Genomic DNA, 26,825 nt, shown 5'->3' on the forward strand with positions numbered 1-26,825 from the left:
GGGCTCCCGGGGTGCTGCGCGTGCGCACTCCACATAGGGATTCAGACTGCGATCGCTGCCGCTATCCAGTCTGAATGACCCCCTTGGACTGTTAGTCTGTCTTGAGGACCTAGGTTGGGGAACATTGGTGTGGATCAGTACCATACTTGCTGTCTATAATTCGGACAGAGGGGGTCATTCCGAGTTGTTCGCTCGCAAGGCGATTTTAGCAGCATTGCACACGCTAAGCCGCCGCCTACTGGGAGTGAATCTTAGCTTCTTAAAATTGCGAACGAAAGATTCGCAACATTGCGATAAGACATCTCTGTGCAGTTTCTGAGTAGCTCGAGACTTACTCTGCCTGTGCGATCAGTTCAGTGCTTGTCGTTCCTGGTTTGACGTCACAAACACACCCAGCGTTCGCCCAGACACTCCTCCGTTTCTCCAGCCACTCCCGCGTTTTTCCCAGAAACGGTAGCGTTTTTCCCCACACGCCCATAAAACGGCCTGTTTCCGCCCAGTAACACCCACTTCCTGTCAATCTCACTCCGATCGCCTGAGCGATGAAAAAGCCGTGAGTAAAATACCTAACTTCATAGCAAATTTACTTGGCGCAGTCGCAGTGCGAACATTGCGCATGCGCACTAAGTGGGAAATCGCTGCAATGCGAAGAAATTTTCCGAGCGAACAACTCGGAATGACCACCAGAGCAAGGTTTAATAGATTTGTTCCTGGAAATGTCTTCAGTACTGACAAATGGCACAGCATAATTCCTGATTTCTGGACGGAGTGCGATGACGGACCGCTATTTGATATCATGGCCACGCCCCCTCTGACAGGTTGACAATCGGGCAGGGACTTTAGTTTTGCCTAGGGTGCCTAGTTCTCCATGGCTGGCCACAGTGATGGGTCTATTTTAGTGCAGCATCAGCAGCCAGGTATGGCAGAGATGATTCATAAGCTGCCTACTACTGTGTGTTATCATTACATGTCATTCATACGATGCGAACATTCTATTAGGGAAATTCAGCCCAATTATTTTATAGTGGCAATAGTTATTACCACTTTACATAAAAATGATTGTCATTTTAAAAAAAAATCAGTCAGGTTCACTCAGATGCCTGCATCTCACAGGCTATTGCATTACCCACTATATCTATGATGGGCGATAAGAACTCTGATCAAGCCCGGTAGGGCAGACAGGGGTGGATTTATGATACTTTGGGGAAAATTTAATAATGTGCGGGATTCAGCGCAATTCCAGCGAGTCTGCAGAATGGGGGTAATTCCAAGTTGATCGCAGCAGGATATTTTTTAGCAGTTGGACAAAACCATGTGCACTGCAGGGGAGGCAGATATAACATGTGCAGAGAGAGTTAGATTTGGGTGGGTTGTTTTGTTTCTGTGCAGGGTAAATACTGGCTGCTTTATTTTTACACTGCAATTTAGATTGCAGATTGAACACACCCCACCCAAATCTAACTCTCTCTGCACATGTTATATCTGCCCCCCCCCCCCTGTAGTGCACATGGTTTTGCCCAACTGCTAAAACATTTCCTGCTGCGATCAACTTGGAACTAATGTTTTAAATGGGCAATCATTCCAAAAGGCAAAACCAGGTTGATTTTGCCTTGAAAATCGTTGCTAATTAAAACATCGAGTTAACTCACGGTGATGCCATGAAGCGGACTTGAACTCACAACCTCAAGCACCACAGCCAGACACTTAGCACATGGTTATTTGTTCCTAAACAGGAAGCCTTGTAATTCTAACTATGGGCCTAATTCAGGTTGGATTGCAAAAATTGGTAATGCACAAAAATGCGATCCAGGCAGAGGCGTTCGCGGGGCGGGGGAAAGCAACGCTGTGTTTCCAAGGCGGAGACGGAGCGTTGTGGGAGCGGTGATGGAGAAACAGGGATATGGCGGTGCAAACGGGGGGGCAGGGCGGGGGCATGATCGGGGCAGCTGTGTGAAGTCACAAATGGCGGCTGGCCTCCTGTGGGCACAGTCAAGTTGCGCTGGCAGGAGGCTACCTCATTTTTAACAATCACGCTGAAATCGCGATGCGACTGCAATTTCAGCGTGGTCAAGGGGGGCTGTTAGCATGCTGGGCGGCCTTGCCCAGCGATGAGCGACCCCAGGCATGCGATCCAAAGGATTCTTAAGTAAGAATCCTTACTGAATCAGGGGGGTAATTCAGACCTGACCGCTGTCCTGTGATCAGATAGTCGCTGCCTCCAGGGGGAGTGTAAATTCGCTGTGCAAGTGTGTGTTCGCATGTGTATGCCGAGCTGCGGAAATTCACTTTGTGCAGTGTGTGCGCAGTGCGATGAGAACAGGCTGATCGGGGCCGGAGCTGACATCAGACACCCCCCCTGAAAACGCTTGGGAACGCCTGCATTTTTCCGAACACTCCCAGTAAATGGTCAGTTCCCACCCGCAAACGGTCTCTTCCTGTCAATCATCATGTGAATACCAGTGCAAATTGATTTTTCACACCATCCCGTCACTGACTGGCGATGCCCATTGTTGTTGCCCGACATGCGTGTGCATTGCGGTGCATACGCATTTAGAACCTGATCGCCCGCTATGCGAAAACGCACAACAGCAATCAGATCTGAATGACCCCCCAGGTCCTATATATGAGTTAGTTGTCATTTTTAGTTTTAACCATAGCAGCTAAGCACATCTATGCCACACACACTACATACAGCCACACACACTACATACAGCCACACACACTACATACATCCACAGCCACACACACTACATACAGCCACACACACTACATACAGCCACACACACTACATACAGCCACACACACACACACTACATACAGCCACACACACTACATACAGCCACACAGGGCCGTTTCTAGACAATTTGGCTCCCAGTGCGAGATTTAAAAATGCGCCCCCCCCCACATTGCTATAAAAAAAAATTGCGCCCCCCCCCCCCCCATATAGCTATAAAAAGAAAAAGCATGCGCGCGCTCCCGACAAGGGTGTGTGGCCTGATTAAAATGGGCGTGGTCTCATTAAAGTGGGCGTGGCCTCATCTGATATCATCACGCCCACCAAAGGGGGGAAAAAATAAAAAAGTCCACATTTTACACATTACAACAGGCAAGTGTCCCCATTTTACACAGCGCGGCAGGCTGGTGTCCCCATTTTACACAGTGCGGCAGGCAGATATCCCCATTTTACACAGTACGCAGGCAGGTGCCCCCATTTTACAAAGTGCGGCAGGCAGGTATCCCCATTTTACACAGCGCGGCAGGCAGGTGTCCCCATTTTACAAAGCGCAGCAGGCAGGTATCCCCATTTTACAAAGCGCAGCAAGTAGATAAAGACAACCTTTCTGTCAAACTTGACAGGTGGTGACACCCCCTTGCTCCTAGGCGCCACCCCCTTTAATATTAAATTATAGTGTTTTATATCGCTTTAATATTAAATTTTATATAAATTTATAGTGTTCGATATTAAACCGTATTAAAAATTGTTGCGTAACACCAGTCGCAGAGTGTCACGCAACACCAGTCGCAGAGTGTCACACAACACCAGGCGCAGAATGTTCAATAAAGATCACAAGTCAGTTTGTGATGAAAAAATTCACTATTTTGTCTGTATACTTTGTTATAGTTCAAACATTCCAACAATTTAAACATCACGTTTGGTACACATGGTGTCGTTTTAAAAGTCATAATGACTAATGACCATGTCCATTTTCTTAGATGTACGGAAACATCACACATGGCAATAATTTAAAAACATATTGCTTTTAATGACCAGGAGTGATGAATGATGATCTGACATCTTTTAATGGGCATGAGTTATGAATGATGATCTGACCATGGCCATTTTCTTAGATGTACGGAACCATCACACATGGCACTAATTTAAAAACATATTGCTTTTAACGGCCAGGGGTGATGAATGATGACAGCACATTTAAAAAAAAAAAAAAAAAAAAAGCAGTTTGTTATCTCTGTAGAAGAGCATTAGCGCCACCTACAGGTTTATGTGTTGACTCAAATCGGATTTTCCGTATTTTGGATTAATTAGATATCATAATGAGATATCATGGTGATGAGTCCTAAATCTAAGCACAGAATGCAAGTACATTAGTTCATAAGTACTTCTGTATAATGCTTTTTATGAATTATTTTTGTTATTAAATAAATTTATTCTAAATTTAGAAGGACAGCCATTCAATCTATACAAGCACTTCAAGCACATACCAAATACATATATATGCATATATATGTATTTGGTATGTGCTTGAAGAGCTGAGTATGACATGTACGGTACCGCTAACAGATTATATCTTTATTGTAACTGAAAAGCATGATTACATTTACTAATGTATAAACCAAAGATTATATGTTTAAAATCCCATTTTCCGTATTTTGGATTAATTAAATATCATAATGAGATATCATGGTGATGAGTCCTAAAACTAAGCACAGAATGCATTTATGGTACATGTACACATTATACACACATGGACATTTATGGAATCATAAAATAATTTGTATTCATGTACATTAGTTCATAAGTACTTCTGTATAATGCTTTTTATGAATTATTTTTGTTATTAAATAAATTTATTCTAAATTTGGAAGGGCAGCCATTCAATCTATACAAGCACTTCAAGCACATACCAAATACATATATATGCATATATATGTATTTGGTATGTGCTTGAAGAGCTGAGTATGACATGTACGGTACCGCTATCAGATTATATCTTTATTGTAACTGAAAAGCATGATTACATTTACTAATGTATAAACCAAAGATTATATGTTTAAAATCCCATTTTCCGTATTTTGGATTAATTAAATATCATAATGAGATATCATGGTGATGAGTCCTAAAACTAAGCACAGAATGCATTTATGGTACATGTACACATTATACACACATGGACATTTATGGAATCATAAAATAATTTGTATTCATGTACATTAGTTCATAAGTACTTCTGTATAATGCTTTATATGAATTATTTTTGTTATTAAATAAATTTATTCTAAATTTGGAAGGACAGCCATTCAATCTATACAAGCACTTCAAGCACATACCAAATACATATATATGCATATATATGTATTTGGTATGTGCTTGAAGAGCTGAGTATGACATGTACGGTACCGCTATCAGATTATATCTTTATTGTAACTGAAAAGCATGATTACATTTACTAATGTATAAACCAAAGATTATATGTTTAAAAACCCCGCCCCAGCATCTTGGAAATGTGGGACGGCATACCACAGGTTGGTGGGGGCCATATGGCTCACAGCCATGGCTATAAGAATAGGAAACGGAGCTGTATTGAGACAGATCACTGAGAAGAAAATTCAAACGAGTTTGCATCGCTATACACACGTGAAGACATTATGGTAAGTGTTATTATTATTATTATTATTTATTATTATCATTATGGATCTAGCATGTTATATTTTATTTTTTATTTTACAAATATAAATGTGAATCAAAGTGTGTAAAGTGCAGAAATTATATATGAAATGTTAGGAAGCGCTTCCTAACATTTCAAATATAATTTCTGCACTTTAATCTACAATTGGTATTTAGTAAGTACCATTGGGAGCCGCTTAGTATTGATTAAATTAATTAATATTGTGTAAGATAAAATGCACAGGCTAGTTGATCACACAAACAACAGTCATTTATTTTGGTTTTTAATTAATATGATTGCCTGAATGTTGTTTAAAATGTGTCGAGTACCAGGTATTTGTTTTGGATTTTAATTAATGTGACTGCCTGAAGGTTATTTAAATATGTGGTAATAGCGACATCTAGTGGTTCATTTTGGGAATGCACCGACACAGTATTTCATCTAATTCGTTTGACAGATATTAATCGTATCTCATTTTCATTATTGGTTCAGAGACAGACAATGCAGAACATCAACAGCAAAGATGCTTTCATGGGTAGAACCAGATCTGATGATGATGATGCTTTGCCAAGTTATCAAACGGCACATGGTAAGCTATGTCTATAAATGCCATTGACACGTTTTTATTTATATTTCAAGTTTAAATAGTATGAAATTATAGTCAAGGTCTACAATTTGTTCATTTTTACTTATTTTTAAAAGTTTAAATAGTATGAACGTACAACAGTCTGGATACATTGATAAGTAATTATTAAATAGTAATTATTAAATAATTATTATTTTCTCATTTTTATTTCCCCCGATTTGACAGTAATCACAAATACAGAGAATTTCGATTCGGTTGAAGATAGCCCATTTGGTTTAGATTTCAGCATTATACCCGATTTTACTAATATTTTGGAATTGGCGCCAGACTGTGAGTAACATGATATCTTTATTTATTTTTTATTTATTTATTTTTTATTATTAGTTTTATTTATTTATTTATTTTTCCACGGCTAAAGAATTAAAAATAAACCTTGTACAGTTGTGCTGATTTGTTGTCAACTGTACACACTTTATATTCTCAAAAATGAATCTCTTTTTCATGTTATTCTAATTTTATACCGTATGTAATATTTATTTTTTCATTTTTTCACCGGCTAAAGATGCCACAAAAATGGATGATGCGACGGCTGACGGTATTCTACGGGATATATTGAACAAACCTGATTATTGTCACAACGCCACTATACAGACCAGCAATGTTGTTGATGAGCGACCGTTTTTCCCACACGCGACAGGGGGTCGGGCTAAAACATTCGAATATAAAGCAGGTGTGTAATCAAACACTGTTATATGTTATATTGTTATGCTGTGATTTAAATGCCGATTTATATGCATCGACGTTTATATTTATTTTATAATATATGTATTTCAGATGATGCTGTAGCAAGGCGCTATGATCCTACGATACCAACAGGCCGTGATACAGTCGCGCAAATACACAGGCCTAGTACAAGCGGGAAAATATCAAAACGCACAACCGCCGCTGAAACGGAGAACCATCATTTCGCAACAGCAGGTGTGTAATCAAACACTGTTACATGTTATATTGTTATGCTGTGATTTAAATGCCGATTTATATGCATCGACGTTTATATTTATTTTATAATATATGTATTTCAGATGATGCTGTAGCAAGGCGCTATGATCCTACGATACCAACAGGCCGTGATACCGGTGCGCAAATACACAGGCCTAGTACAAGCGGGAAAACATCAAAACGCACAGCAATCGCTGAAACGGAGAACCAGCAATTCGTAACGCCGGCAATTGTACATAAGGACGTTGCTAGGTCATCAGTTATGGCGGTGCATAACGGCTGTATCAACCCGAACAAACAAAGGCCTGCTCGACCAAGAACGAATGAGAGAAGTCATAATTCAGCATTTACAGATCTGAAAAGAAAATTGTCATATTCCGAAAATGATAAGCCGCAACGGAGAAGGATCGCGTTACAAACTGTATCATGCGTAAGTAATGATGTTGCTGTAACATCAAAACACACAGCGTTTAACACTGCAGACCGGGCTGTCGCTGGTAATACAAAGACTGTAAAGGTTAAGAGGGCATCGCGTCTCTCAAGAAGTAATGTTAACCAATTGCAGCAATCAGAGGTAATCACAATTCCAGATACACAGGTTTGTTCTGAAACAGAAGCAAGCCACATAGCAGGCATTGGTTTGTTATCAAATATTAACTCAAGAAGTAATGTTAAGCAGTTGTCACAATCCGATGTCATCACTATTCCCGATACACAGGATTGCTCTGAAGCAAGACACATAGCTGGTAATTCTGTGATATCAGATATTGATGACATAAATGGGCAAGAGCTTATTACAAACTGTGTAGAGTCAACGACACAAGAACCGCAGAATAGTTCTGATGAAGTATTATCAGCCGTTGCAGGAATACCTGATAATACTACAACGGTTGATTGTGTAACATCAATGCCCAATATTTTTACAACGACAGCCATGGTACACGCATCGGCTGATGCTTGTGCACCGGCGCGAGGGATAGAGCCCGACATAGTTGATGAATGTCAAAATTCAGAACAATTAGGCCAAGACGCTGAAATACAATTTTACGCGTTGTTGGGTAAGATACGGGAAGATGTTGAGAACATGGGTGTAAAAGCCGGATATTTGTTAAAACACATTAAAGGTGTGAGCCACGGTTGTAAATGTAAACAAGACATTGTTAAAGAAGTTGTTGAGACGTATATGAATGTCATGTCAAAATACATAGATCGGTCGGTTAAGACAACTGAATTTATTAAAGCCAACATACATAATTTTGCAGAAATAAATGAAACTGATCCGTGACTAGGCATGCTAGGCAATGGTTTAAAACGTGTTTTAAATTTAAATGCCTGTAAAAAAAAAACACGAATTAAACCTTGTTTAACATACAAGATCTCACAGTTATTCCGACGTGCAAAGGTGAAACAGGCTGTGACAACATTAATCAGATTGAGAAAGCGCAAGCGGCACAGGGAACATGTGGTAGGCGGGAAGCAGAGTGCGATGTATGTAGATTTAGATCAATCGCCACCCCAAGCATTACCGAATGACGAATCACAGGCTGACAATATTGAGCGCAATGCAAGCCCCATATATGATGATGCTGTCGGTGTTGAGTCACCCGGTAATGACGAAGGTCGGCAACATGTATACTTGGAGGCGATTAACTGTTATGAATGACAACGACCGTATTTCAGAGCCGTTGAGTACCACAATCACTATCGGTTTGTTAATTTGGACAGGGTTACATCATTTGTAGAGGGGGTTCGAGCCATTCATACGGCTATACAGGCCATGCTCGATGGTGTCCTTGCGGGCGTGGATCCTGCCGACCGCGTTCAGCTTAGATTGGAGGGGGGTGGGTTACACAATGCCATCTATTCGCATCGTAAGCCGCAAGAAACATTAGACGCTGCCAGTTTTTTGAATCAGATTACAAACACGCTTCAAAGTAACGCTGAATTCTTATTATCCACAGGCTTAAGATTTGTGATCAGTATTTTTATGAACAGATCAGGGTCTGGTTTGACTGGGAGGAGTTTACAACGCCTTCCCCAAAGTTTAATAATAAATAAAAGAAAGAGATATCTCTATGACTTCAGAAGCATAGGTAATAACCTGTGTTTGGCCGCTAGCGTCTGTAAACTTCTGGATAAAGGTAACAATGCCAATGATCATGTAATACAGGAGAGAGCGATCCAACTACATAAAGCTTTGAATCTGCCGCTTGATAAAGCGGTCAGCTTTAGCGATGTTGCAATTTTTGAAAATTATTTAAACGTTTCGATCAATCTCCTCTATTACAGTCAAAGTGATTGGAAATACTACAGTACGGACAGTCGTTACAAAGACACGCTGTTTGTGCTATATCACGATTGTCACTTTTATGGGATACTCGATATCAAAGCGTTTCTTGGAGCCCGATATTATTGCATCCGTTGTCATAGCGCTTACCATCATAGAAATAATCACGATTGTCTTTTCTTTTGTAAGGCTTGTCACAGGCCGGATTGTATTGACGATGGTGTGACGGCTTTAAGGTGTTCGGTGTGTAGGGTATTTTGTCGATCAAACGAGTGTTTAGAGCTACACAAAGCTTTAGCTCTTGATCACAAAATATCCTGTCTTGAACATGTATATTGTGACAAGTGTTGTCTCTACAGGCGAACAGATCATAACTGCCGAGGCCTAAAGTGCCCCATTTGTAAGGTGTTCGTTGATGGGTTTTCGAACCATTTGTGCTATATACAAACCATCAAGCCGGAAGAGCCCACAAAGAAATACATCTTTTATGATTTTGAGTGTATGCAGGAGACAGGTGTGCACATACCAAACTACTGTTACGCTTTAACATTAACGGGGGAGAAAGACTGGGAGTTTAAGGGTGTTGCATGTATCGAAGACTTTGTAAAGACGTTCATGAAACCAAAATTTGAGCATTACACATTCATAGCCCATAATGCAGGTCGCTATGATGCATATTTTGTGCTGCGCCAGCTGATTAAGGAGAAATTAAAGATGGAATTATTATCTAGAGGCGGCAACATAATGTGCATCACGGTAAAAGATTTGAAGATAAGATTTATCGACTCTTTACATTTTTTACCCATGCGGCTTAGCAAGTTACCAAAGGCGATGGGGTTTGACGGTACCAAAGGTTATTTCCCACATTTTTTTAACACAGCTGATAACCAAAATTACATAGGCGCTATGCCATCAATAGAGTATTTTGGTCCACAATACATGATGCCTGATGAATTATCTGAGTTTACAGCCTGGTATAAACAGCATGTACACAAACCGTTTAACTTTCAAAAAGAGCTCGTACGATATTGTAAAGAAGATGTGAAAATATTACAAAAAGCTTGTGATGCTTTCAGATCGGCTGTTATAGCCATGACAGAACAGGAATTTCTGATAACAAAGAAAAAAAAAAAAGGTTGTGGTTAAACGTCACATCGAAGCTTTTCAATTAGTCACGTTGGCTTCCGTATGCATGGCCATGTACCGTTGTAAATTTTTACAGGAAAAGACACTGGCCCTTGTACCGGGTGATAACTATCACAAGACTCAGAAGCGTTACTCAACGCCAGCCATACAGTGGTTAATGTACATAGAACACAAAGAAGGTGTGAGTATAAGACACGCTTTACAAGGGGGCGAGAAGAAAGTTGGTAAATACAGCCTGGATGGTTACGCCGTGATTAACGGAACACCCACTGCATTTGAATTTCAAGGTTGTTTTTATCACGGCTGTGGTGCTTGTTACAACGCCGATGATAAAAACAAACTGACTAAAACGACCTACGGTCAATTACACCACAAGACGCAGGTAAAGTTGCACTACCTTAAACGTTGTGGATTTCAGATACGTGAAATCTGGGGTTGTGAATGGAAGTCTATGCTAGATTCTGATGCGGATCTACAGGCTTTTCTGAAGGGCAAAGAATTACCCGAACCCTTGGAGCCGCGTGATGCTCTTTATGGCGGGCGCACAAACGCCATAAAGCTGTATCACAAAACAGGCTGTGATGAAAAAATTCAATATTTTGACTTCACCAGTTTATATCCATATGTTAACAAAACCAAAACGTATCCTATACAGCACCCACGCATTATTTATAAGGACTTTGGTGATGTCACAAAGTATTTTGGTTTTGCCAGGGTTAAAGTTTACCCGCCTCGTGGCCTATTTTTTCCGGTTCTGCCGGTTAAAATGGGTGGCAAGTTAATGTTTCCATTATGTCGCACATGCGCTGAGTCTGGACAGACTGAGCCGTGCGTTCATGATTCAGAAAAACGTGCACTCATCGGTACATGGTGTACCGTGGAACTAAACTTGGCTGTAGAAATGGGGTACATGGTGTGTAAAATCTATGAGGTGTGGCATTTTGATGAGAGCTCTGACAAATTGTTTTCAGGCTACATTAAAACGCACCTCAGGGATAAACAAGAGGCCTCTGGTTATCCCGAATGGTGTACAGATGCCGAGAAACGCCAAGAGTATATAGACGCCTATCAAAAAAATGAAGGCGTGTCTTTACGCCCCGATCACATAGAAATCAATCCCGCTAAAAGACAAATTTCAAAATTGTTTTTAAATTCCTTATGGGGTAAATTTGGTCAACGTAGCAACATGCCCAATACGTGTCTAGTGACCGATCCCGACAAACTTTTTGAATACGCGTTCTTACCGTACTATGACGTGTCCGCTTTGGACTTTGTTGACGATGATACAGTTATGGTAAATTGGAAGTATGCCAAAGATCATTACACCAGGGGCGCAATTTCAAATGTAACTATAGCCATCTTTACAACGGCTTATGCACGTGTTGAACTGTACAAACTACTGTATAGATTACAAGATAGATGTCTTTATCACGACACAGATTCTGTGATTTTTGTCAGTAGACCCGGTGACTGGTGTCCGCCATTGGGTGATTATTTAGGCGAGTTGACCAGCGAACTACCCACAGGCACCCATATAACAGAATTTGTCTCAGCCGGTCCCAAGTCATACGGCTATCGACTAAACAACGGAAAGACCTGTTTAAAAGTTAAAGGCATAACGCTCAATGTTGATAATGCGCAGCACGTTAACTTTGACAGCCTGAAAGAACTGGTCTTAGATTATCCTTTAAATCACGAAGGCGATGACCAGAAAAAGGTTGTGATCCGTCAACCCGGTATAGTACGTGTGAAAAAGTGCTGGCAGATAGAGACGCGTACATTGCAGAAGACGCAAAGGTGTGTTTATACTAAACGGTCTCTTACGGACAACTTCACAACACTGCCGTTCGGCTATTAAGATGGACACCAGATTTCAGCACCCTTTCTCATGTATTTTAGCGGGTCCGTCCAATTCGGGTAAAAGTTATTTTGTGAAAACGCTGTTGCAACACCCTGCAACACATATGACTCATGTACCTGATAATGTTGTTTGGTTTTACACCTGTTGGCAGCCTATATACGACCAACTTCTGCGTGATTACCCCGGTACACGTTTTATAGAGGGCTTACCAGAGTCTTTTAGCGATGATCAACTTTTTCCCCCTGATAAGATTAATTTAACAGTGATTGATGATTTGATGGACGCGGCAAGTAATAATTCTGAGGTTGAGAAAGCTTTCACAAAGTATGTACACCATCGTAATCTCAGTATCCTGTACCTTGTCCAAAACATATTTTGTCAAGGTAAAAAGAGCAGAACTATACATTTAAACACAAAATATATGGACCTGTTCAAAAACCCCAGGGATAAAATGCAGGTGGGCATTCTGGCTAGACAAATGTACCCATCGAAACATCGTTTTTTTCTCGAAGCCTATGAATCCGCGACGGCTGCCCCTTATGGTTATTTACTGGTTGATTTAAGAAACAACGCTCTTGACGATTATCGTTTACGAAGCGACTTATTCCCACCAGACACGCCTGTCGCTTTTGTCATTAAGAAGCGCGGTTCTATAAAGCTATAACCGTACAACCTTTAGTCATTTGTTGTCATTCTAACAACGGTGAACATGTCGGGGCGGATAAGACGTAATTGGGTGCTTTTAAAAACGTTAATTAAAGCAACACCATTCCAAAGAAATGCTATTTTATCCAACGCTTCAAACGATTTAGTCACGGCTATTTGTGAGATAGCGCTCAACACGCTTAAAGGTAAAATACCGCTGTCTCAACGCCAGTTGAACTACCTTAAAAAGAAGCGAGCGCTTATAAAATCACTTTGTAATAAGAAATGTGCCATTGGAAAAAAGAAGAGGTTGGTTAAACAGTCGGGTGGTTTTATCGGTTCGCTGCTTGGTTTTGCTATACCACTAATTACAGGACTATTGTCTAATCGCTGATGGAGTACGCTGAGAAAATTTATCTGGTACCTCAGAATCAGATAGACCGTTTACATAATAAACCGAACAGCGACAACATACGTAAAACAGCAACGCATGGTCTAGATGTAGAGATCGTGAAAATACTACAGAATAATGATTTATCAGAATATGAAAAAGCAAAGCGATATACAATGTTGTTGCAGAGATACCTGGTGTTGAGTAAACAGGCTGATAGTGAAATGTCAACTTTAGCTCTTTTATCACCCGTTGCAAAATCTGTTGATGAATCAAATAATACGACACAGCCTATTGCACCCGATGCTGTTTATCATGAGCTTTTGAGCGGTGTTAATGACCGGTATAAGAAAAAATAAGAATTTACTTACCGATAATTCTATTTCTCATAGTCCGTAGTGGATGCTGGGACTCCGTCAGGACCATGGGGAATAGCGGGCTCCGCAGGAGACAGGGCACATCTAAATAAAGCTTTTAGGATCACATGGTGCGTACTGGCTCCTCCCCCTATGACCCTCCTCCAAGCCTCAGTTAGGTACTGTGCCCGGACGAGCGTACACAATAAGGAAGGATCTTGAATCCCGGGTAAGACTCATACCAGCCACACGAATCACACCGTACAACTTGTGATCTGAACCCAGTTAACAGTATGATAACAACAAATGAAGTAGCCTCTGAAAAGATGGCTCACAACAATAGTAATAACCCGATTTTTGTAACAATAACTATGTACAAACATTGCAGACAATCCGCACTTGGGATGGGCGCCCAGCATCCACTACGGACTATGAGAAATAGAATTATCGGTAAGTAAATTCTTATTTTCTCTAACGTCCTAGTGGATGCTGGGACTCCGTCAGGACCATGGGGATTATACCAAAGCTCCCAAACGGGCGGGAGAGTGCGGATGACTCTGCAGCACCGAATGAGAGAACTCCAGGTCCTCCTTAGCCAGAGTATCAAATTTGTAAAATTTTACAAACGTGTTCTCCCCTGACCACGTAGCTGCTCGGCAAAGTTGTAATGCCGAGACCCCTCGGGCAGCCGCCCAAGATGAGCCCACTTTCCTTGTGGAGTGGGCCTTTACAGATTTAGGCTGTGGCAGGCCTGCCACAGAATGTGCAAATTGGATTGTGCTACAGATCCAACGTGCAATCGTCTGTTTAGACGCAGGAGCACCCATCTTGTTGGGTGCATACAATATAAACAACGAGTCAGATTTTCTGACTTCAGCTGTCCTTGAAATATATATTTTTAATGCTCTGACAACGTCCAGTAACTTGGAGTCCTCCAAGTCGCTAGTAGCCGCAGGCACCACAATAGGCTGGTTCAAGTGAAAAGCCGAAACCACCTTAGGGAGAAAATGAGGACGTGTCCGCAGTTCTGCCCTGTCCGAATGGAAAATCAGATATGGGCTTTTGTACGATAAAGCCGCCAACTCTGAAACTCTCCTGGCTGAAGCCAGGGCCAATAACATGGTTACCTTCCAAGTAAGGTATTTTAAATCTACCGATTTTAGAGGCTCAAACCAATGAGATTTGAGAAAATTCAAAACTACGTTCAAATCCCACGGTGCCACTGGAGGCACCATTGGGGGTTGTATATGTAGTACACCTTTGACAAAAGTTTGTACTTCAGGAACTGAAGCCAATTCCTTCTGGAAGAAGATTGATAAGGCCGAAATTTGAACTTTAATGGACCCTAATTTTAGGCCCATAGACAATCCTGCTTGCAGGAAATGTAAGAATCGACCCAATTGAAATTCTTCCGTTGGGGCCTTTTTTGGCCTCACACCACGCAACATATTTTCGCCAAATGCGGTGATAATGTTGTACAGTCACTTCCTTCCTAGCCTTCATCAAGGTAGGAATAACTTCCTCTGGAATGCCCTTTTCTTTTAGAATCCGGCGTTCAACCGCCATGCCGTCAAACGCAGACGCGGTAAGTCTTGGAACATACAAGGTCCCTGCTGAAGCAGATCCCTTCTTAGAGGTAGAGGCCACGGATCCTCCGTGAGCATCTCTTGAAGTTCCGGATACCAAGTTCTTCTTGGCCAGTCCGGAGCCACTAGTATTGTTCTTACTCCCCTTTTCCGTATAATTCTCAGTACCTTTGGTATGAGAGGCAGAGGAGGGAACACATACACTGACTGGTACACCCACGGTGTTACCAGAGCGTCCACAGCTATTGCCTGAGGGTCTCTTGACCTGGCGCAATATCTGTCCAATTTTTTGTTGAGGCGAGACGCCATCATGTCCACCTTTGGTTTTTCCCAACGGTTCACAATCATGTGGAAGACTTCTGGATGGAGTCCCCACTCTCCCGGGTGAAGGTCGTGTCTGCTGAGGAAATCTGCTTCCCAGTTGTCCACTCCCGGGATGAACACTGCTGACAGTGCTATGACATGATTTTCCGCCCAGCGCAGAATCCTTGCCGCTTCTGTCATTGCTCTTCTGCTTCTCGTGCCGCCTTGTCGGTTTACGTGGGCGACTGCCGTGATGTTGTCCGACTGGATCAACACCGGCTGACCCTGAAGCAGCGGTTTTGCCAGGCTTAGAGCATTGTAGATCGCTCTTAGCTCCAGTATATTTATGTGAAGGGACGTCTCCAGGTTTGACCACACGCCCTGGAAGTTCCTTCCCTGTGTGACTGCTCCCCAGCCTCGTAGGCTGGCATCCGTAGTCACCAGGACCCAGTCCTGTATGCCGAATCTGCTGCCCTCTAACAGATGGGCACTCTGCAACCACCACAGGAGAGACAACCTTGTTCTTGGTGACAGTGTTATCCGCTGATGCATGTGCAGATGCGATCCGGACCATTTGTCCAGCAGATCCCACTGAAATGTTCGTGCATGGAATCTGCCAAATGGAATTGCTTCGTAAGAAGCCACCATCTTTCCCAGGACTCTTGTGCATTGATGTACTGACACAGTTCCTGGTTTTAGGAGGTTCCTGACAAGTTCGGATAACTCCCTTGCTTTCTCCTCCGGGAGAAACACCTTTTTCTGAACCGTGTCCAGAATCATTCCCAGGAACAGCAGACGTGTTGTCGGGGTCAATTGAGATTTTGGAAGATTCAGAATCCACCCGTGTTGCTGAAGCACTACCTGGGTTAGTGCTACACCGACTTCCAGCTGTTCTCTGGACTTTGCCCTTATCAGGAGATCGTCCAAGTAAGGGATAATTTATACGCCTTTTCTTCGTAGAAGAACCATCATTTCGGTCATTACCTTGGTAAAGACCCGAGGAGCCGTGGACAAACCAAACGGCAGCGTTTGAAACTGATAATGACAGTCTTGTATCACGAACCTGAGATACCCTTGGTGTGAGGGGTAAATTGGGACATGCAGATAAGCATCTTTTATGTCCAGGGACACCATGAAGTCCCCTTCCTCCAGATTCGCTATCACTGCTCTGAGTGACTCCATCTTGAACTTGAATTTTTGTATGTACAGGTTCAAGGATTTCAGGTTTAGAATAGGTCTTACCGAACCGTCTGGCTTCGGTACCACAAATAGTGTGGAATAATACCCCTTTCCCTGTTGTAGGAGGGGTACCTTGACTATCACCTGCTGAGAATACAGCTTGTGAATGGCTTCCAATACCGACGTCCTTTCTGAGGGAGACGTTGGTAAAGCAGACTTTAGGAACCGGCGAGGGGGAGACCTTTCGAACTCCAACATGTAACCCTGAGATATTATCTGCAGGATCCACGGGTCCACTTGTGAGCGAGCCCACTGATTGCTGAAAATCTTGAGTCGACCCCCCACCGCTCCTGAGTCCGCTTGTAAAGCCCCAGCGTCATGCTGATGGCTTTGTAGAACCCGGGGCGGGCTTCTGGTCCTGGGCAGGGGCTGCTTGCTGCCCTCTCTTACCCTTTCCTCTGCTTCGCGGCAGATAAGACTGTCCTTTTGGTCGCTTGTTTTTATAGGAGCGAAAGGACTGCGGCTGAAAAGACGGTGTCTTTTTCTGTTGGGAGGGGGTCTGAGGTAAAAAAGTGGATTTGCCGGCAGTTGCCGTGGCCACCAGGTCCGAAAGACCGACCCCAAATAATTCCTCTCCTTTATATGGCAATACTTCCATATGCCTTTTGGAATCCGCATCACCTGACCACTGTCGCGTCCATAAACTTCTTCTGGCAGATATGGACATCGCGCTTACCCTTGATGCTAGAGTACAAATATCCCTCTGAGCATCTCGCATATAAAGAAACGCATCCTTTAATTGCTCTAGAGTCAATAAAATACTGTCCCTATCCAGGGTATCAATATTTTCAGTCAGGGAATCCAACCACACTACCCCAGCACTGCACATCCAGGCTGAGGCTATTGCCGGTCGCAGTATAACACCAGTATGTGTGTATATACTCTTCAGTGTAGTTTCCAGCCTCCTATCTGCTGGATCCTTGAGGGCGGCCGTATCAGGAGACGGCAACGCCACTTGCTTTGATAAACGTGTGAGCGCCTTATCCACCCTAGGGGGTGTTTCCCAGCGCGCCCTAACCTCTGGTGGGAAAGGGTATAATGCCAATAACTTCTTGGAAATTAGCAGTTTTCTATCTGGGTTAACCCACGCTTCATCACACACGTCATTCAATTCCTCTGATTCTGGAAAAGCTACAGGTAGTTTTTTCACCCCCCACATAATACCCCTTTTTGAGGTACCAGCAGTATCAGAGATCTGCAAAGCCTCCTTCATTGCCGTGATCATATAACGTGTGGCCCTATTGGAAAATACGTTTGTTTCTTCACCGTCGACACTAGATTCATCTGTGTCGGTACCCGTGTCGACTGACTGAGGTAAGGGACGTTTTACAGCCCCTGACGGTGTCTGAGACGCCTGAGCCGGTACTAACTGGTTTTCCGGCCGTCTCATTTCGTCAACTGACTTTTGTAATGTGCTAACATTATCACGTAATTCCATAACTAAAGCCATCCATTCCGGTGTCGACTCCCTAGGGGGTGACATCACCATTACCGGCAATTGCTCTGCCTCCACACCAACATCGTCCTCATACATGTCGACACACACGTACCGACACACAGCAGCCACACAGGGAATGCTCTAATCGAAGACAGGACCCTCTTAGCCCTTTGGGGAGACAGAGGGAGAGTTTGCCAGCACACACCAAAAGCGCTATAAATGTATATAAACAACCCTAGAAGGTGTTGTTTTTGATATAGGCGCTTTTAATATATCAATATCGCCAAATTATGCCCCCCTTCTCTTTGTTACCCTGTTTCTGTAGTGCAGTGCAGGGGAGAATCCTGGGAGCCTTCCTCACCAGCGGAGCTGAGCAGGAAAATGGCGCTGAGTGCTGAGGAGAATAAGCTCCGCCCCTTTTTCGGCGGGCTTTTCTCCCGGGTTTTAAGAAAACTGGCCTGGGTTAAATACATACATATAGCCTTAATGGCTATATGTGATGTATTTTTCGCCACTAAAGGTATTTAATATTGCTGCCCAGGGCGCCCCCAGCAGCGCCCTGCACCCTCCGTGACTGAATCAGTGAGACGTGTAGCAACAATGGCGCACAGCTGCAGTGCTGTGCGCTACCTTCATGAAGACTGAGGAGTCTTCTGCCGCCTGCTTTCCGGACCTCCGATCTTCAGCGTCTGTAAGGGGGGTCGGCGGCGCGGCTCCGGGACGAACCCCAGGATGACCTGTGTTCCGACTCCCTCTGGAGCTAAGTGTCCAGTAGCCTAAGACTCCAATCCATCCTGCACGCAGGTGAGTTGGAAATCTCTCCCCTAAGTCCCTCGATGCAGTGATCCTGTTGCCAGCAGGATTCACTGAGATTTAAACCTAAAAAAAAAAACTTTGTCTAAGCAGCTCTTTAGGAGAGCCACCTAGATTGCACCCTTCTCGGACGGGCACAAAAACCTAACTGAGGCTTGGAGGAGGGTCATAGGGGGAGGAGCCAGTACGCACCATGTGATCCTAAAAGCTTTATTTAGATGTGCCCTGTCTCCTGCGGAGCCCGCTATTCCCCATGGTCCTGACGGAGTCCCAGCATCCACTAGGACGTTAGAGAAACTGTGAAATACTATTGAGTAAAATGACACGCTCTAAACACATCACAGACTGGAACAGTAAAGGGGAGTTTCTGTACAAAGGCGTCACTGTGCCTGGTTCCAACATGTTAGATTTAATAAGAAGCATCACGCAAAGTAACGGTGTGTCGATCCGTAATATACCGAATGGTTGGCCTGAATTTATGCAGGCAATGTCTGAATTGAATATTCCCTCAACCGTCATAGCCAATGCGGGGAATAGAATGTGTTTAGAACGATTAAAAGCTGAGAAGCAGGATGACTCTGATGGCGCTGTGACATCGCCCATGTCGTTACAAACCCTTAACAAAGGTCGAATAAATGTTTTAAGTCCCCCAGGTTTAACAACACCGCACGGTTACTTACTGCCTAGGAAAAGATCCGTAAATCTATTTCAGGATTCACAGTGGCTGAAACTATAACATATAACTAATTTATAATATTTTTATACACTGTATTTTGTGTTGGTATTTTGCGCCACAATGTTTAACTTATGTCAATAATATTTTATGTAATGTTTTAAATGCTTCTTTACCGTGTTATATATATATATATATATATATATATATACATATATCAATAAAATATGCTTATGCTTTATAAAACAACGTTTTGTTCTTTGTTTCTATTGCTGTAAACGGAAGAAATTTCAAGCACGCGATATAAAGTTTAATAAACAACGTTGTTTATTAGAAAAACATCATAGATATGATGCGTTGTACATAAAACGTATCAAACAGAATGTTGATTACAAGTTACACAAACAATACAACGTTGTGCGTAACACGCTTCACACACAGCGTTGTGCGTGAAGCGTTTTATGTACAACGTGTCATAACTATGACACGTTGTACATAAAACGCTTCACGCACAGCGTTGGTTACAAGTTACACAATTCTGTATATATCTATATGCATAATGACTCAGACAATAGCTTCTTGGGAGTCGTCTTACAAAATTTGAAACAAAACAATCATTACGTTTTGTGTCATCACTAAAACGGGCCAGTACATCCACATATTTGTATTTTTTACACATGTAAAATATAAAGTATATGCAATATTGACCGCAAACGGTACTGTTAAAATTTTGCAACTGCTTATTTTGGTGATAAACACTTTTTGAATTCAAGTTTAAAAAATGTATTATTGCTTTTGGGAATAGGGGGCTGTCAGGGGCTAACCCGTAAGAATCAAAAAAGTAACATTCACGCTTTTCGTTAAAATAAGCGGCCAACCAGTGCTTACCCGGCTGCCCGCTGCTATGCGTATTGATTACAAACGCGCAGGGATATTGCGACAGTTTACTGACCGGCAACATATCGCACAGATATGTTCCTTTAAAAATATGCCTTGTGCTTTGCACGGCGTACAGAATACAGTTTATCTGTAATGTGTTCATTTTTTCAGCAGCGTAGTGTTAGTTTATTTCATTTATAGATAATCGTACAGCACATCGCGCCTTTGATTAATCTCGATGATGTTATCAAATAGAGCGTATATTATCACATTGACTGTCCGGTCCAACGCTTCTGCAAAGCGGAATTCGGCACGTAGATTGCCTGTTCTTATCAGGGAAAGGTGTTCTCCACACTCCTGTTCTGGTGAAAGGTCAAAAGCAAATAGCGTGTAGCCCCTGAGGTACTCTTCGCGGTCAATCAGTATACCATTGTCAGATTTCTGCTTATTTGTGATCTGTATAAGTGACATATACTCTCTTACAGCATTACCGCTTTCAAAGTCGGGTTGAAATGGCTTGGCGGGGTGCGGCGTTCCATCCAGATAAAGGGACGCAAAACTTACATTTTTATGTTCAAAGCACAGGGGGTTCCGGTTATGGATTCCTGAAAATGATTCGTTATCCACGAAACCGGCTATAACTGTTTTCGGCACTTGTCCTAAAAATAAATTTTCTAGATTAAATACTCTACTGCCTGTTGGTACGATGTAGATTTTCATCCCAACGCGGTCAATCGCGTATTTCGCGTTACCGTTTAACAGAGCCTGCGCGTGCCCAATCCGCACGGCCGGTGAGACCTGAACTCTTTTCACGAACAGGGATGCAGCTGTGATCTGTATTTTAAAGGCATCCGCCTCAGACGACATTAAGCAGAATGCGTCTTTGTTTCTGGTTAGTTTAATCTTCAGATCAACGGCGTTTAAAATTAGTTTATGTTGATGGAAAAGGTCGCAGTGAAGCGGGCCTAGCAGTTCAACAGTGCGACTCTGCGCTGTTGCGCCTGCTCGTTTTTTGAATCCCGTATTCGGTCCGTCCAGCGCCGTGTTGTTAAATTCACCATCCGCATCTTTGTAAAATAATCCTGTTGTGTGTTTTGTTGACAATGCATCCGAGCTGTAATTTAATATAGTCTCAATGTACGCGCGGTATGGGTAAAGATTGTTGGATTGTGATATGAGCCTGTCGCCCAAAGTTACATCCACTTGGTTGAATAAAGTCGCTATTGGGTAATTAATAAGTGCGACCCGCGCACCTTGCGGTATCGGCGTGTTATCGGTTCGTACGATCTTACATGTCACGTACAACAGCGTATTGTTCAGATCGTAGTAGTGTTCACCGCTGGCTGCTATATAAAATTCAAGCGGAGCTGTGTCGGATAACGCCGCTAAAGGTTGAACTTCGACGTATAGACTTTTCTCTATGCTAGTTTGTGTCGGGGGCACGTCAAAAAGATCCAGCTCTGTTTTTGCACATTCAACGGATTCGTGGTGTATGAAAGACATGTTTAAAAAATATCACCAACGGCACTCTTCGGCTTTCTCTTCTTCTTTGAGTTGCGTCGTCTCTGTTTTTTATTTAAAAAGGGTATGTCCCAAGGCGGAAGCGTTATCATACGCTTCCGTTTTCTTTTAGACACGCCTTTTCTTGTATATATTAGTCCTGAACCGTCTTGCTTTGCTTGGTTCGCCTCGTGTATCTTATTCACAACGGCCGTTGTGGCTTGCCCGATAACATCTTTCGCTATATTACGAACCGCTGTCTTCATATGCGGTTTAGCCAACTCTAAACCTCTCCGGAAAAGAGGAACAGCTTTTCTGAAAAGACTTCGAAAAATACCGCCTAAACCGCAGCCGTACATGTATGCGCTGCCGTGAAAACCTGGTAATCCATTACCGGCTTGAGATTTATAATATTGCGCATAGAGGCCCGGATCGCCATAATTTTTAACAGCGACCATTCTGCTTAGTTAATAAAATTCAGTTTTGCGGCGTCTGAAGTGTAGCTTCATGATCGCTTTCCCAAACTTAAATGCCATGTTCTCGTTTTGGTCGTTCTTTATCTCTATGGCTATCGTGTCAAAATGTGTTTTGCACAATGGTACGTAATCGGGTTTCTCGTATCGTATTGTGACAACCTCATTGTTATAACCCTTCATTTCAACAGTGCGAAGTAGCGGTACATAACTATCCCCGACCCGTTGGTGTTCGATAATGTCTGTGTACACGTACATCGTATATTGGCCGCCTTTGATGTCGGCGCATGGTTTAGAAATATTAGTTTTAGGCTGTAAACCCAGTATCCATGTCAGCTTAGAACCGGCGTGGATTTGATACAACAGTTTACTGTCACATGTTACAACGCGTGCAAATGGATCATACGTTAGTCTTAATCCAACGTCCAGTTTCAGTTGTACAATTTCAGCGTTGATTACGTTCAGTAACGCTTCGATTGTTTCATAAAAACCGGGTTTAATGCACAAACTCGCGACTCTCGCCACCGGCTGTTCCGCCGTTCCATCCCATGATAATTGCAGTCTACAATCTTGTAAATCCAATGTATTCCACGTATGCGGGTATTGTATCTCAGTAAGTGCCACTTCCCATTCGCCATTTAAGTCTATCGGTTTAGCCAACTTTGTCGTATAGTTAGAAATTTTATTTTGTGGGAAGGTAAGAGCCGATGCGTTGCTGGGTAAGGTTATGTAGAACGACTTGTCATCCATCGCTCGTCTTGTTTAGATACTGCTGATCTTTATATGTCTTTTATCACCGATGCTGCGACCCAACTGTTAAATTTTGCGGGGTACCCGCGCCACTTGACTAACGCGTATTTACGGCCTCTGACCGTCTTATTTTTTAAAATCTTTTCCACTTTGTAAACTCTGTTATAGTTTTTTGGTATGCTTTGAAGCTCTTCGGGGTAAAAACTACCTGTTATAACTTCACCGTACAGATCTGCCAACTTATAAAGCGGTTTAATCCCTTTAGTGTTCACACTATGTACAACAAAAAACTCCTCAGAAAAGCTCTGTTCGTAACCTTTCTGAAATATGTCCTTATATTTAGAAATACGGACGTGGTCACCGATTCCTAAACAAACTGGGGCTTTCTTACTTCTAAAGTAATCACCGTAGGTCGTTTTGAAGACACTCAATGCGTTAGAGTCATTCACATCGTTTGGAGCGCACTTAATCGTTCTATGGTATGTGTTATTATAGCTGCGTATGAAGTCTTGTAAAACGTCTATATATCTGTAGGTATTCTTTGCCGTGAAATAGCGCCACATGCGTGTTTTTAAAGTCCTATTGAAGCGCTCTATAACAGCAGCTTTCACATCGTTATTGGTCGTGAAATGATTTATACCGTATTTTTCTAACACCTTTTTTAGGTTTCTGTTTAGAAACTCTTTACCATTATCGGTTTGTAGCTTCATCGGCACATCGCCGCCCTGGAATATTTTTTCAAAAGCATTAGCGACCGTTGCTGCATTCTTAGCGGTCAGACTTTCACCCCACACCCTCTTACTGAATATATCGATGATTGTTAATATGTATTTAACGCCATCGTTGTATTTTGACAAATCTATCAGCGAGACCAAATCGCATTGCCACTGTTGGTTTATACCCGATACACAAATCATGTTCCTTTTATAGTTTTTTCTTGCTGGCTTGTGCAGCGTGTATGCGTCTTGTTCTTGTAACCACATTCTTACGTCGGATCTTTTAAATTTATTTTTAACCGCCCCATAATATTTATCAATGCCGCTAAAACTACCTGGTTTTAACACTGTGTAATATGCATCTTTCATCCGCCTGATTTGACGCGCTGCGTTGCGTGACATTCTGCGACTGTTGTTGCGTGACACTCTGCGACTGGTGTTGCGTGACACTCTGCGACTGGTGTTACGCAACAATTTTTAATACGGTTTAATATCGAACACTATAAATTTATATAAAATTTAATATTAAAGCGATATAAAACACTATAATTTAATATTAAAGGGGGTGGCGCCTAGGAGCAAGGGGGTGTCACCACCTGTCAAGTTTGACAGAAAGGTTGCCTTTATCTACTGCAGCAGGCAGGTATCCCCATTTTCCACAGTGCGGCAGTCAGATATCCCCATTTTACACAGTACGCAGGCAGGTGCCCCCATTTTACAAAGTGCGGCAGGCAGGTATCCCCATTTTACACAGCGCGGCAGGCAAGTGTCCCCATTTTACAAAGCGCAGCAGGCAAGTACCCCCATTTTACACAGTGCGGCAGGCAGGTGCCCCCATTTTACACAGTGCGGCAGGCAGGTGCCCCCATTTTACACAGTGCGGCAGGCAGGTGCCCCTATTTTACACAGTGCGGTAGGCAGGTATCCCCATTTTACACAGTGCAGCAAGCAGGTGCCCCCATCTTACACAGTGCAGCAGGCAGGTATCCCCATTTTACACAGTGCGGCAGGCAGGTGCCCCCATTTTACACAGTGCAGCAGGCAGGTATCCCCATTTTACACAGTGCGGCAGGCAGGTGCCCCCATTTTACACAGTGGGGCAGGCAGGTGTCCCCATTTTACACAGTGCGGAAGGCAGGTGTCCCCATTTTACACAGTGCGGCAGGCAGGTATCCCAATTTTACACAGTGCAGCAGGCAGGTATCGCAATTTTACACAGTGCGGCAGGCAGGTATCCCCAGTGTGGCAGGCAGGTGTCAAGTGGTGGGGGGGAAGGAAGGGGGAGAGAGAGAGATAGATATACTTACATGTTCCCGCTCTTCGGTTCCCGCCGCCTCACGTCCCTCGCGCCGGCCGCCGCCGCCTCCTTCCAGGCTTCTCTCCTCCCTCTCCCCGAGCGCACCTGCTCGGGGGGGCAGGGCTTTGTGGAATGACGCGTTTGCGTCATGATGTCACGACGCAAACGCGTCATTCCACGAAACTCCGCCCCCCCGAGCAGGAGCGCTCGGGGAGAGGGAGGAGAGGGGAAACAACACACAAAGTGCCGCGGCGGGCGCCCAGTGCGGTTGCACGGCTCGCCCGCCGCTAGAAACGGCACTGCAGCCACACACACACTACATACAGCCACACACACACTACATACAGCCACACTCACTACATACAGCCACACACATACTACATACAGCCACACACACTACATACAGCCACACACACACTACATGCAGCCACACACAGTCACACACACTACATACAGCCACACACTTTACATACAGCCACATACTCACTACATGCAGCCACACACACTATATACAGCCACACACACTACATACAGCCACACACACACTACATGCAGCCACACACATAGCCACACACACTACATACAGCCACCCACACTACATACAGCCACCCACACTACATACAGCCACACACACTACATACAGCCACACACACACTACATGCAGCCACACACATAGCCACACACGGGTGTAGTATGGTATGCAGCATACCAGCGCTGGGAGCCCGACCTCCGGCTTACTGACAGTGTGGTAAGCGCAAATGAGCCCCTTGCGGGCTCGCTGCGGGCACGGTGGCACGCTACGCTATTTTATTCTCCCTCCAGGGGGGTCGTGGACCCCCACGAGGGAGAATAAGTGTCGGTATGCCGGCTGCCGGGATTCCGGCGCCGGTATACTGTGCGCCGGGATCCCGACAGCCGGCATACTGAAGACCACCCGCCACACACACTACATACAGCCACACACGCTACATACAGCCACACACACACTACATGTAGCCACACACATAGCCACGCACACTACATATAGCCACCCAAACTACATACAGCCACACACACTACATACAGCCACACACACACACTACATGCAGCCACACACATAGCCACACACACTACATACAGCCACACACACACACTACATACAGCCACCCACACTACATGCAGACACACACATAGCCACACACACTACATATAGCCACCCAAACTACATACAGCCACACACACTACATACAGCCACACACACACTACATGCAGCCACACACATAGCCACACACACTACATACAGCCACACACACACACACTACATACAGCCACCCACACTACATGCAGCCACACACATAGCCACACACACTACATACAGCCACAAACACTACATACAGCCACACACACACACTACATACAGCCACCCACACTACATGCAGCCACACACATAGCCACACACACTACATACAGCCACAAACACTACATCCAGCCACACACACACTC

General features: G+C 43.5%; 1 protein-coding gene across 1 annotated transcript in view; it reads right to left on the reverse strand.

Moving 5' to 3' along the window:
* LRRC72 (leucine rich repeat containing 72) overlaps nt 1–26,825 on the reverse strand; it is a 98,077-nt gene that overhangs the window by 53,817 nt on the left and 17,435 nt on the right. The window lies entirely within an intron of this gene.

Source organism: Pseudophryne corroboree, chromosome 5 (assembly GCF_028390025.1).
Source record: "Pseudophryne corroboree isolate aPseCor3 chromosome 5, aPseCor3.hap2, whole genome shotgun sequence".
Classification (NCBI taxonomy): domain Eukaryota; kingdom Metazoa; phylum Chordata; class Amphibia; order Anura; family Myobatrachidae; genus Pseudophryne; species Pseudophryne corroboree.